General features: G+C 34.8%; 1 long non-coding RNA gene across 1 annotated transcript; it reads right to left on the reverse strand.

Annotated features, from left to right (window-relative positions):
• Nucleotides 1-2,054: 2,054 nt before the first annotated feature.
• On the reverse strand, nucleotides 2,055-10,009 carry LOC145988831 (uncharacterized). Its single transcript, XR_014441789.1, has 3 exons — nucleotides 9,951-10,009; nucleotides 5,942-6,040; nucleotides 2,055-2,148 (listed from the first exon to the last, which is right to left on the reverse strand). It is a non-coding gene; the product is annotated as an uncharacterized LOC145988831 (long non-coding RNA).
• Nucleotides 10,010-10,395: the final 386 nt, after the last annotated feature.

The following is a 10,395-nucleotide window of genomic DNA, read 5'->3' on the forward strand; positions in this document are numbered from 1 at the left end:
TGAACGAATTACGCAGTTAAAATCTCCCACTAGTATAGTGTCTAGTGTGTGGGATGTCAACTCGGGCCCTACAACTGTTGAAAAAAAATCTTCTCTTTCCCGCCTGTTTTGGCTTCCTGACGGAGCATACACATTACAGAGAAACACCCCATACAGCACAACATGGTTTCAGATACGTTAGCAACACATAAGTCGTGAAACATTGTAACATTGCGGCAATGTTGCAGAACATTACAAAAATGTTTCGGGTAAGTTTCAGTAATGTGGAAATGTCCGCGAACATAACACAACATTGATAATGTTACAGAAACATGTAAATGTAACATTACCGACATTACAGAGACATTTCCATTAGGTTGCATAATATGTCAGTTACATTACTGCAATGGTATTTTACATTGTGGTTATATTGCATGTATTCATGGATGGCATATTTGAGGGGGGGGGGTTATTGGGGTTAAGCCCCTTCAAAAATTATTACAATATTAGCTTGTAAATCATTTCCTGAAAATAGAATTCACAGGATTTTACTTAGAAAACTAGGTTTAGGCAAGATATCTAAATGTATTTATTTTACCTCTCATGAATTGACCACTTATCTTAATTGTCGCAATTAATATAAGGGGAGAAAAACTGCATAAAAGTACTGGATATTAATTCATTAATATCAATTAACAGATAAAGCTAAAAAAAAAAAAGAAACTCAAATGAAAATGAAATATTGACAACTAAATTCTAAAATAACATCAAATTTGTATAAAATAGTGTTTTACATGCTATAATAAAGCTCTCCCTGGTTTGTAACACCATGTCATGAAGAAGATTGGATTTGAGTGATGTTATCAGCATCATGCTCCAGTTGCTATCCATCCCCTTTACCAATTGATGAGAGGCTGGGAGGATGTAAAACATTTTGCAGAATCATGGTCATCTGATAATTCGATTCTCTCTGCATTTCTCAGGGATAACAGGGATAATTTTCAACTTTCATGGTTTTTCAACCTACACAGTGGTCAAACTATCAGTATTACACAGGAATATTCCAAATTAGATTTCAAATGTTACAAATTGAGTATGTGGTTTTAAAGTATATAACTTCCATATACTAAAAATTACCATGTTTAAATTCTGGTATATTCTGGTGTAACATATTGCTCTGTTTTGTAATATTCCTGTTAATAACAAAAGAATCAAGACGTGACTTCAGCCTTTCATCTCAAATAAAATAATTAAATAGAACACTTGCATGTTTGTAGTTTATCAAAACCTTGTATTTACCTACTTGAAATTCTTGACAAGTCTGCATTCTACCTCTGGAGATAATGCAAAGGGTCCTAAAGTAACCTGAATTGGAAGACAATGTCTCTTATACTTACATAACTGGAGAATGTAGACACACATTGACCATGAAAAGAGATTCAGTTAATGAACCAGTAAAAAAAATTAAAAAAACTGGGAAAAACTACCTGTTCACAAGAGACAAATGCAAAATGGATAAAAGCTAAACTTCAGGAATTTTTGTGCAGTAACATTACAAAAATGAGAAAACGCCAGACAATTGTTATGATGTTTGGCCGGTTTGAGCCTACACTGTAAGAAATATAAATGAGAGCCTTGTAATCAAGGGGTGTCTAGTTCGATACACAGTGGAGGTACATATCTGTGTATAGTGTGTTTAAAGCAACAATAACAACCAAACAAATATAAATAAACATACTTTGATACAGTTATGATGCCAGCGAGTGCTCAGGCACAATTCATGTCCAAGGGCTTCCCCGATGGCACAGTGGTAACGTCATTGCCTTGTAATCAAGGATCCCAAGTTTGATATCTGGTGGAGGCACATAGTGGTTCACATCCTACTTTAAACTGTAGGTCAAGTCCCAATTAGACTTACTGTGCATAAAGTGAACTTAAAACACCAAATCAACCAACCAACCAAGCAATTCATGTCAGCATTGAAGTTCAAAAATTACACATACATTATGTGGTTATGGTTATTATGAAAAAAATAACATTTTTCATAAAATATATCCTTTATTTTTATTTTTGTTGTTTAAATACACTTTTTTCTGTAGTTCAGAAGAATTCCATTGCAGGTTCTGCAATATACCCTCATGTTGGAGTGGAATAACATTCAGTTCCTTCCTGTAAAGGAAATACGGTCATGTGTAACATCAATTCGGAATTAACATTCTAGTCAGAACTTTCATTTAAAGAAAAATATTTTGCATCAGTAAAATAACAACAATCCAGATTTTTTTAACTTCTAGTTCCCATATACCAAATATTCTTAACTTCAATTTTATTTCTAAAATATATTGTGTGATAATATCTGCAAAAGAATACCTATGCCACACTAGGGCTTCTAAACAAAGATGACTTTCATCAACAAAAAAGACCAACTTCATCACAGAAAGAATACTCCAGCTGCCTCCATGATGGAGTGGAGTAGTTATCACAACATGCTATGATGCCAAGGGTCCCGGACCGAAGCTTGGCATAGGTATTTGTGAGTGTCCATTCATCAATTTCATCATCCCCATCTTTGCGATTAGTCAAAAGTGGCAGAAATACAAAGTAAAATAAGCCAATTCAATCAATCAACAATCAGGAATATTGCACAAATTTGGAAGACATTTAATTTGAAAATAAAAATGTTGCAACAATGTGAAAAGTGATCAATAAGTAATCGGGAAATTGTGATTTGACCAATGTTTGAAGATGACATTTTGGCATTCTGGGCTGTGCAACAACCTACTGCATAACATGCCAAGTTTTCTTGTGAGATGATAAGAGTTGCAAAAAATCTAGCTTTTTGAATGAACTGTTTCTTTCTTCGATAAAAAGCAGGCTTTTTTTAAAGAAAAAAACAACAGAAATTTTGGCTTTTTACCAATTGCAGCTAACCTATTTCACTTGAAGTTATTATTAGGAGTTTACAGGTTTGTACTCACATATTTTACAACTAGCTACAAAAATTTTACATGATGCAGCAGCCAAGAGACATATATTGGCCAATCTCAGTGGGCACATATTGCATAGTGGTTCAGCTACAATTTTAATCCTAGCTTACCGAGGAAGAGGGGGAGGGGGGTTTGCAGTCCAACCACCTCTTATTTTTTAGATTTTTCAACTGTTTGAAAATAAATTACATGGTTCCCTGGAATGTTCCTAATATTTCTGTATTACTTCTGCTCATAAAAACATAAATGTAATGTAATTAGGAGGCAAAATGCACTTGGGGGACATATCATGCGTCATCTTTGAATGCGTCTCATTCGAGATATTCATGCCAGTGACAGTGTACAATTAGTTGGTAATGATGGTAATTATTGTAATAATTATATTTAATAAACAACTGCACTTCTACAAACAAAAAATCATTAATAAAAATCATGGGTTTTGCGAGTTTTAGGGAATGATAAAATATATGTGACACACTCATGTAATAATTGGTTATTATTTTTTATTTGTGACAGTAATTTCTGTAATTATTATAATTAATAAATAACTAGCCATATATAATCAGCAAAGGAAGCAGTGATTCAATAATAGAATGGTTTCAATGTGACACCCCCACTACCAAGCGTTGCTTCGGTCTGAATGTTCTTTCTCTATACTTAACAAGATTATTAGCTACTTCATCCAAGATTAAGATTTAGTTTAGCCTGCAAATCAGAGAGAACAATTTGCAAGTACTGTTGTTGGAAAAAGGCCAGATTTTTATATAAGGTACCTTTCATAAAAATAAATGGACCTCTGGAGTGGAATAAATTAAATGCTCTGCCTTGTAATAAGAAGGGGTCTGAGGTTCAATCCTCAATGGAGGCAGAGTGCTTTGGATCTAATTTCAAACTGTAGGTCCAGTCCCGACCTCTTAAATATTTTTTTGCCATTTGCGGTCAGTCTTATTTGCTTCTGCTTCAGTTTTAATGCCAGTGCATTTCAACAAAAGGTCCGTTGCACCCAGGGGTTGACAACTAATTTAAATCTAATTTCATATTTGACAGCAAGCCTATACATAATTGAACTATGTATTACTCTTTATGATTATGCCATAGTTTATATATTAATATTGAATATTCATTGAGAGTGCATGTTAATTTACACAAACTTTAAAGATCAGAAATGTATTTATGAATGAAATTCTTGGGATCAGGGCATCGACTTTTAAGAAATAAATTTAGTAGGCTGTGATCTCAAAGGTGAGAACCACTGCAACAAGTAACAAAATTATATCACTAGTTGCTCCGTGTCCAGGTTTAGCCACCATTTAACCAAATTATACATTCTGTACTGGAAAGCCAGAATACAAATGTATTTTACCGAACACAAACTTTAATGTAAAGAGATTTCATACAAGATTCTCAAAAGATAGAGGAGTATATTATTTTTTGCTTCATGTAAATTATCCTATAACAAATTCAAGCATTGAAAATCATATCATACTATTAGGTTACATTAAAAACACACACAAAACTACTCTAGTTATGTGAATATTTTTATACTACATAGATATATTTAATAAGCCTACCGAAATATGAAGATTACACTCTGAAAGAGCAGCCCATTCAAAAAAAGCCAGCTTTTTTTAAAACATTGTTTATATCTAGCTACAAATTTCATAGTGTAAATTGTATTTTATATTTAGAAATGAGTGCCTATTTCACAGTAGGAAGATATACGAAAACCATGCAACAGGAAAAGTACTGCCAACTCCTGCATTTTCATTGATTTGAGCCACTTTTGTGAAAAAGCTCAACCAAAAATAACTACGGAGGAAAAAAACTTGTATTTTTTCCCCCAAAAAGCCAGTTTTTCCGACCACTTCCAACTCTATGAGATTATAAAACAAACATGGAATGACAGTTATTCTATACATTTATATCAAAACTTTTACAGCAATTCCTTCAGTCAAGCATCTCAAACTCACTATGCCACATCTAAGGGAAGGGATAGATGTGCCAAAATGAGACTTGTTTTTCTAATGTCTGTGCTTTAAGAATACAATAGGATCAATTTTGGAAAGGGAGAAAATAAATTAATTATGAGCTCTGTATGTTTGTACAATTTCTCAAAGAACCAAAACCATTCTTGGAAAAAATTCTGCATCTCACATAAAAAATGATAACACAAACACTTTATTGCCTCCCTACTGGCATAGTGGTAACGTCGTTGCCTTGTAATTAAGGGGTCCCAGGTTCAATTTCCGGTGGAGGCACCTAGCAGTTCCGTTTCCACTTTAAACTGTAGGTCTAGACCCGATTAGCTTATCTGTGCATAAAGTAAACCTAAACAAAAAAACACTTCAAACCGCAATGAACACTTTCTTATGCTGTGCGAAAGTCACACAAAAGGACAAACAGGAATATATGTCTGCTATGTAATTTAACCAACATTTGCAAGGCTGATTTGGAAAATAAATTTGCATTTCATTGTCTCTGGATTCTGACTTTGAAGTGGAAAATGTTAGATGGGGATGTTTGATAGAGCCTTGGGGTTAGTTTGGGGATGCTCATGTAGTTTAACATGGTGACAGTGAGACAACTAGGGTGGAGGGGTGCTTGTGAATTATTTTTTTAAATTTTTTTTTTTATGAATTTTTATGCTTGCCATATGGAGGGAAAAAGTTTCACCAAGTTTTCTTGCTATATATGCCTTTAGCAAGCTGTCTGGTGGGAGGAACAATGGCTGATGGGAGCAATGGCAGATATCTATATCTTGCTGATGCCAATGTTCTCACTGTAAATCAAGGAGAATGTGATGGTAGATTACACATTAAAACTAGCACAACCACAAGCCCGGCAAATATCTAATTCGTAGTTAGGTTTCTGTAACTGCAGTGTAAATATGTTAATCTGAATCAGTGTATTGCTTTTCATGACTTTTGAGAGTAAAAAAATGCAAATTATTCCAGTTTCCATTACATGTAACTTACTTGTTTTGTTTGTTGTTTCCGAGTTTGACCCGCACACGCCACTTCTGCCATATTAGACACTTCTTGCTCTAGCATTTGGCCAGTGTTGGTGAACAGATCCTAAAAGAAGAAATTTTATGAATTAAATCAGTAGTAATTTATTTCTATTTAAATTGGATTCCTAATGTGGATGAGTACTCAAAAAAATTACTTATGAATTAACATGTGAAATGCTCGGTAGTGCATAGAAGACAAATTGCAGAAACAATAATGCAACCTTGGACATTGGGTATATTCTACCCCAGCCAGAACACAACCATTACATGCAACAGTCAACAGTCAGTAATGAACTGACAGGATTATTTTCATGGGTGACTGACAGTGGAATTAATGTAGAGTATAAAAAGGGTAGTGGTGGAACCTACCCCACATGCAAGGTTGGAGTTAATGTTTCATTTCCCCCATAACATTGCAATTGAACATTCATTCCCCCCCAACCGTGGGACCATTATTACCATTACAGCAAATTACTTTTCCCCCACAATTTAATAATGGAAAATTATTCATCCTTGTAGCATTTTAAAATAATAGGATTCTATTGTCTGGAATGGCACAGCAGCATTTATCAATCGTAGCACACTTTTGATGGACTTTCAATTCATCCAGCACTAAAATTGTTGCTTGAGAATAAGAAATATTAGGTGCATTTTTTTAATTATTTTTTTTATAAGAGGCATGTTCCTGGCTATGATGTTTATATAACTACATATTAACCATTCAGTACCACGAAGGTCCACCTAACTAGCAGACTCACATTTTCATTTGGTTGACAACCCTCAACCCCTCTCATACAAAAATTCCTGGGTGCACATATGTTTAAAACAAATAAAACTGATTGAATTTTTTGATATTCTCCTCTCCTCGATTGCTGACCTTCCTTGGAACAATTTGGTTTGATTTTAACCACATGCCTATGTATGCAGGGCATCTCAAGCCTCACCAGAAAATAAGTCATACCTCCATCCTCAAAAGACTGGAGAAAAAAAATGAGTAGAGAACATACTTTTTTTAACAGTTATGGCTTGGCTCTCAAAATGTATATCACAAAATTTAAAGACAGTACTGCCAGATACAATGAAAGGAAAACATTGCATTCTCTGCTTACAAGTGATAAGCCTAACTGAGTAACTTAACGACTGGTGCAAGTAAAGAATAAATAAAATTAGAAATTAAGTTTTGATTAATGGTGAAAATATTGGAAAAGCTGACTAAATATCTGGTGATATGGTCATTCCAAATTTTTAGAGTGGTGCTTACTTAACCCATGCACATAACTGCCTAACCTAATAAGCAGCATGGAAACTAATAATACAACACAATCTCTTATGAATTAGTGTGTATCTCGTAACAAACATTCCTCATATTACAATGAATAATGAGACCAGATTCAATAATAATAATAATAAAAGCATTAGCTTCATCACCTGGCACACTTGGTCACTGTAATAGGAACGACTGAAGATGACCGGACCCAATTTTCTTCATATTTGGCATACTCACTAATTGAGGCCTCGTAATCACGAATCTGAAGTTAAAAGTTATCGGAAATGTCTAGAAATTGCAAAATAAGTGAAAATAAGGAGTTAGTTTTTGGAATGGAAACAGTCTATTTTCGCAAAATTTTTTGTTGCACAAGCAAATATATATATATATATTCCTGATACTACTACGACATGAAATTTTAACTATGTTTGCCTAACCTAACCACACGTCAATGGTTCGTTGGGCTAGCGTCAATGGTTCACAAATATTTTGCAATTTCTAGATGTTTCCGACAAATTTTAACTTCAGATTCATCATTAGCAGGCCTCAATTAGTAAGTATGCCAAATATGAAGAAAATCTGAGAGGGGTCCGGTCATCTTCAGTCATACCCTGCAATAATATACATGTAACCAGTCACAGCACTGTGACACTACTGCAAGTCATGGCATGCTGTATCTTTCAGAGGGCTATGGTAGCCAGTACCATGTCTGTTTTGTCTATAATTGTATACTTAAATGTGAAAAGAATTTTGATTAAGAGTGTCATGTACATTTTGTGTTATCAACGGCTAATGTTATTATTGCCACCAAAGGAGCTGAAGTAACAAGAATCGAGATTCAAAAATAATTTACAATTTTACTTCGTGCATGTTGTAGATCCCATCCATATTTTAAAACAAAGTCTGATTGCATAAGTTTGCAAGAATGTGACAATTATATTTTGGCAAGCAATGTAATCAAAAATAGAGTTGGGAAAAACAGCTTGGAGACATGTGCGAACATGTAACAAAAAATATTTTTGGGCCATTTATACAGTATGTATAAACCTGACCTGCCTAACCTACTGACGTATGCATCCAATAGGTGAAATAACCTAAACTTGACTTACCTATACTATTCACATATTTATTTCTGCTATAAATAGGATGCACATATGAGTAGGTTAGGCAGCTCAGGTTTATGCCTACAAAAGGGCAAAAAAGGTTTTTGTTACATGTCAGCACATATCGCGAAGCAGGCATAGCTGTTGCTATCTACTCATCTAGCCAGTGTGTAAAATTCAAAAAACTGCATGACAATGGTGCTGCCCTCAATTTACACATTGTAACTATATCGCAGAATGAATTAGTTGAAACGTGAATATTTTTAGATAGAGGCTGGGAACGTAACGACTTATATGGTACAAGGTATTCTACACCTCTTCACTATACACACGAAAGATAGAAAATTTTCTTTTCCAAAGAATAGGGTAAGTTTTGTGCAAAATTAGGGGGGGGGTATACTGTAAATGCAAAAGGTGTATATTTAGGCCACAGCTTCTTCAACAGGTGATGAGAATAGCATATGGAATTGCTATCACAACAGCCCTAAACCTGGCCTGCCTAACCTAACAAATGCATTTAGGAATGTAATACCCCTTCACACCTACATCGCGGGCATTGTAAAGTATTTACGGAAGAATTTTAATGCTTCAAATATGAGCTGTCTAACCTAACAATGAAAGCATTTTGGTCTGTAATAATTATTCATACCGATGTCAAGTGACATTAGCAGCAGCAGCAGTCCACAACGGAACACTTTCCAGTATTCTTCCACGTTATTTTATTTGTGCGTGCTGGAAATGTTCACTTGTCCCTCTGTACCCCAAAAGAAAGTGAAAAATCTTACATTGTTTATGAAGATTTTCTTGTTTATGAACGTTTTCAGTTGATTTTAGCTTTCGGAAATGTGTTATTGTGAAGCAAAGTACGTTTGTTTCCTTAGCATGTTACTTTACTGTGAAGCAGAACAGCCCGAAGGCTTCACACAAGTGAATATAGCACCCAAAACGAATTTCCACAAAAGCAGCTATAATTTTACGTAGTTAGGTTAGGATTGTTAGGTTTGGTACTGATAGTCATTTTCGGCGCGTTCTTTCGCTATTTTACTGTACATACAAACAATTTTTACCAACAAAAAGTGGCGAAAATACTTAGAAATTGAAGATTTCATCTTACGTGTGCCATTCTATGGTATGAAATATATTCGTTATTTGAGCTTTCCTAAAGCTGGAACCAGTTTTGCATTACATAAAACATTGAAATCTGTCGATTAAAAAAAATTCTACGTAATTCTCGAGGGGTACAGTGGGTAAACGGTCCCGCGATAGTCAGCCACGCTCGGCAGAATGATAACTCTACATCCTTGATTACGTTGCACGCAGAAATAGGAATAAATTACACGGTACGTAAGTAATTCTGTTGTGTGTGTGTATATATATATATATTATATATATATATTTAATATATGTATGTTCACACACACTACTTTAATTTCACAATAAAAGTAACATACTTTTCGCTCTAATCTGAAACTCACATTGTTTCCAATCATGGAGGAAGCAGAATTAATTATAGTAGCCTATATTTAATTTATTTCATGTTGTGAATTCTGTATTTTCGTCGTAAAAAAGACTACTGTTAAAAAATTAAATATTAATACACTTACCTCTGCCTTTACAAAGACGATTGTCCCATGAAACAAAGCTCAAACCCAACTCAAACCACGCTACTCATCTGTGTTTGGTTTCGTCGGTGTGCAGCGTCGTTCAACTTTTTTCGCGCAGTGGATGATGGGAAGCAACGAGTCTGCTATCGCACGTAACTACATTGAAAGATCCCTGTGTAAGATGTAACGAGCGCAAAATATGAAAGCAACACGCAACGTTAAAGCAACCACGACAGGGAAACACTGAAGTATGTTATGTAAATGAGACTTCGTAACCTTTCAGAAACATGATTCTGACTTCGTGTGCTGTATGGGACTGAGCCTAATTTGGCACTTATTTGTCTGCCAGTGGGATGGGGCACTACATTACGTAAATCCAAGTGTCGCCTACATGCTATGGCAGTCCCTTGTGCAAAGAGAGTAAAATTGTTGTAAACTTTAAACA

Source organism: Lepisma saccharinum, chromosome 1 (assembly GCF_977018435.1).
Source record: "Lepisma saccharinum chromosome 1, izLepSacc3.1, whole genome shotgun sequence".
In the NCBI taxonomy this organism is placed as follows: domain Eukaryota; kingdom Metazoa; phylum Arthropoda; class Insecta; order Zygentoma; family Lepismatidae; genus Lepisma; species Lepisma saccharinum.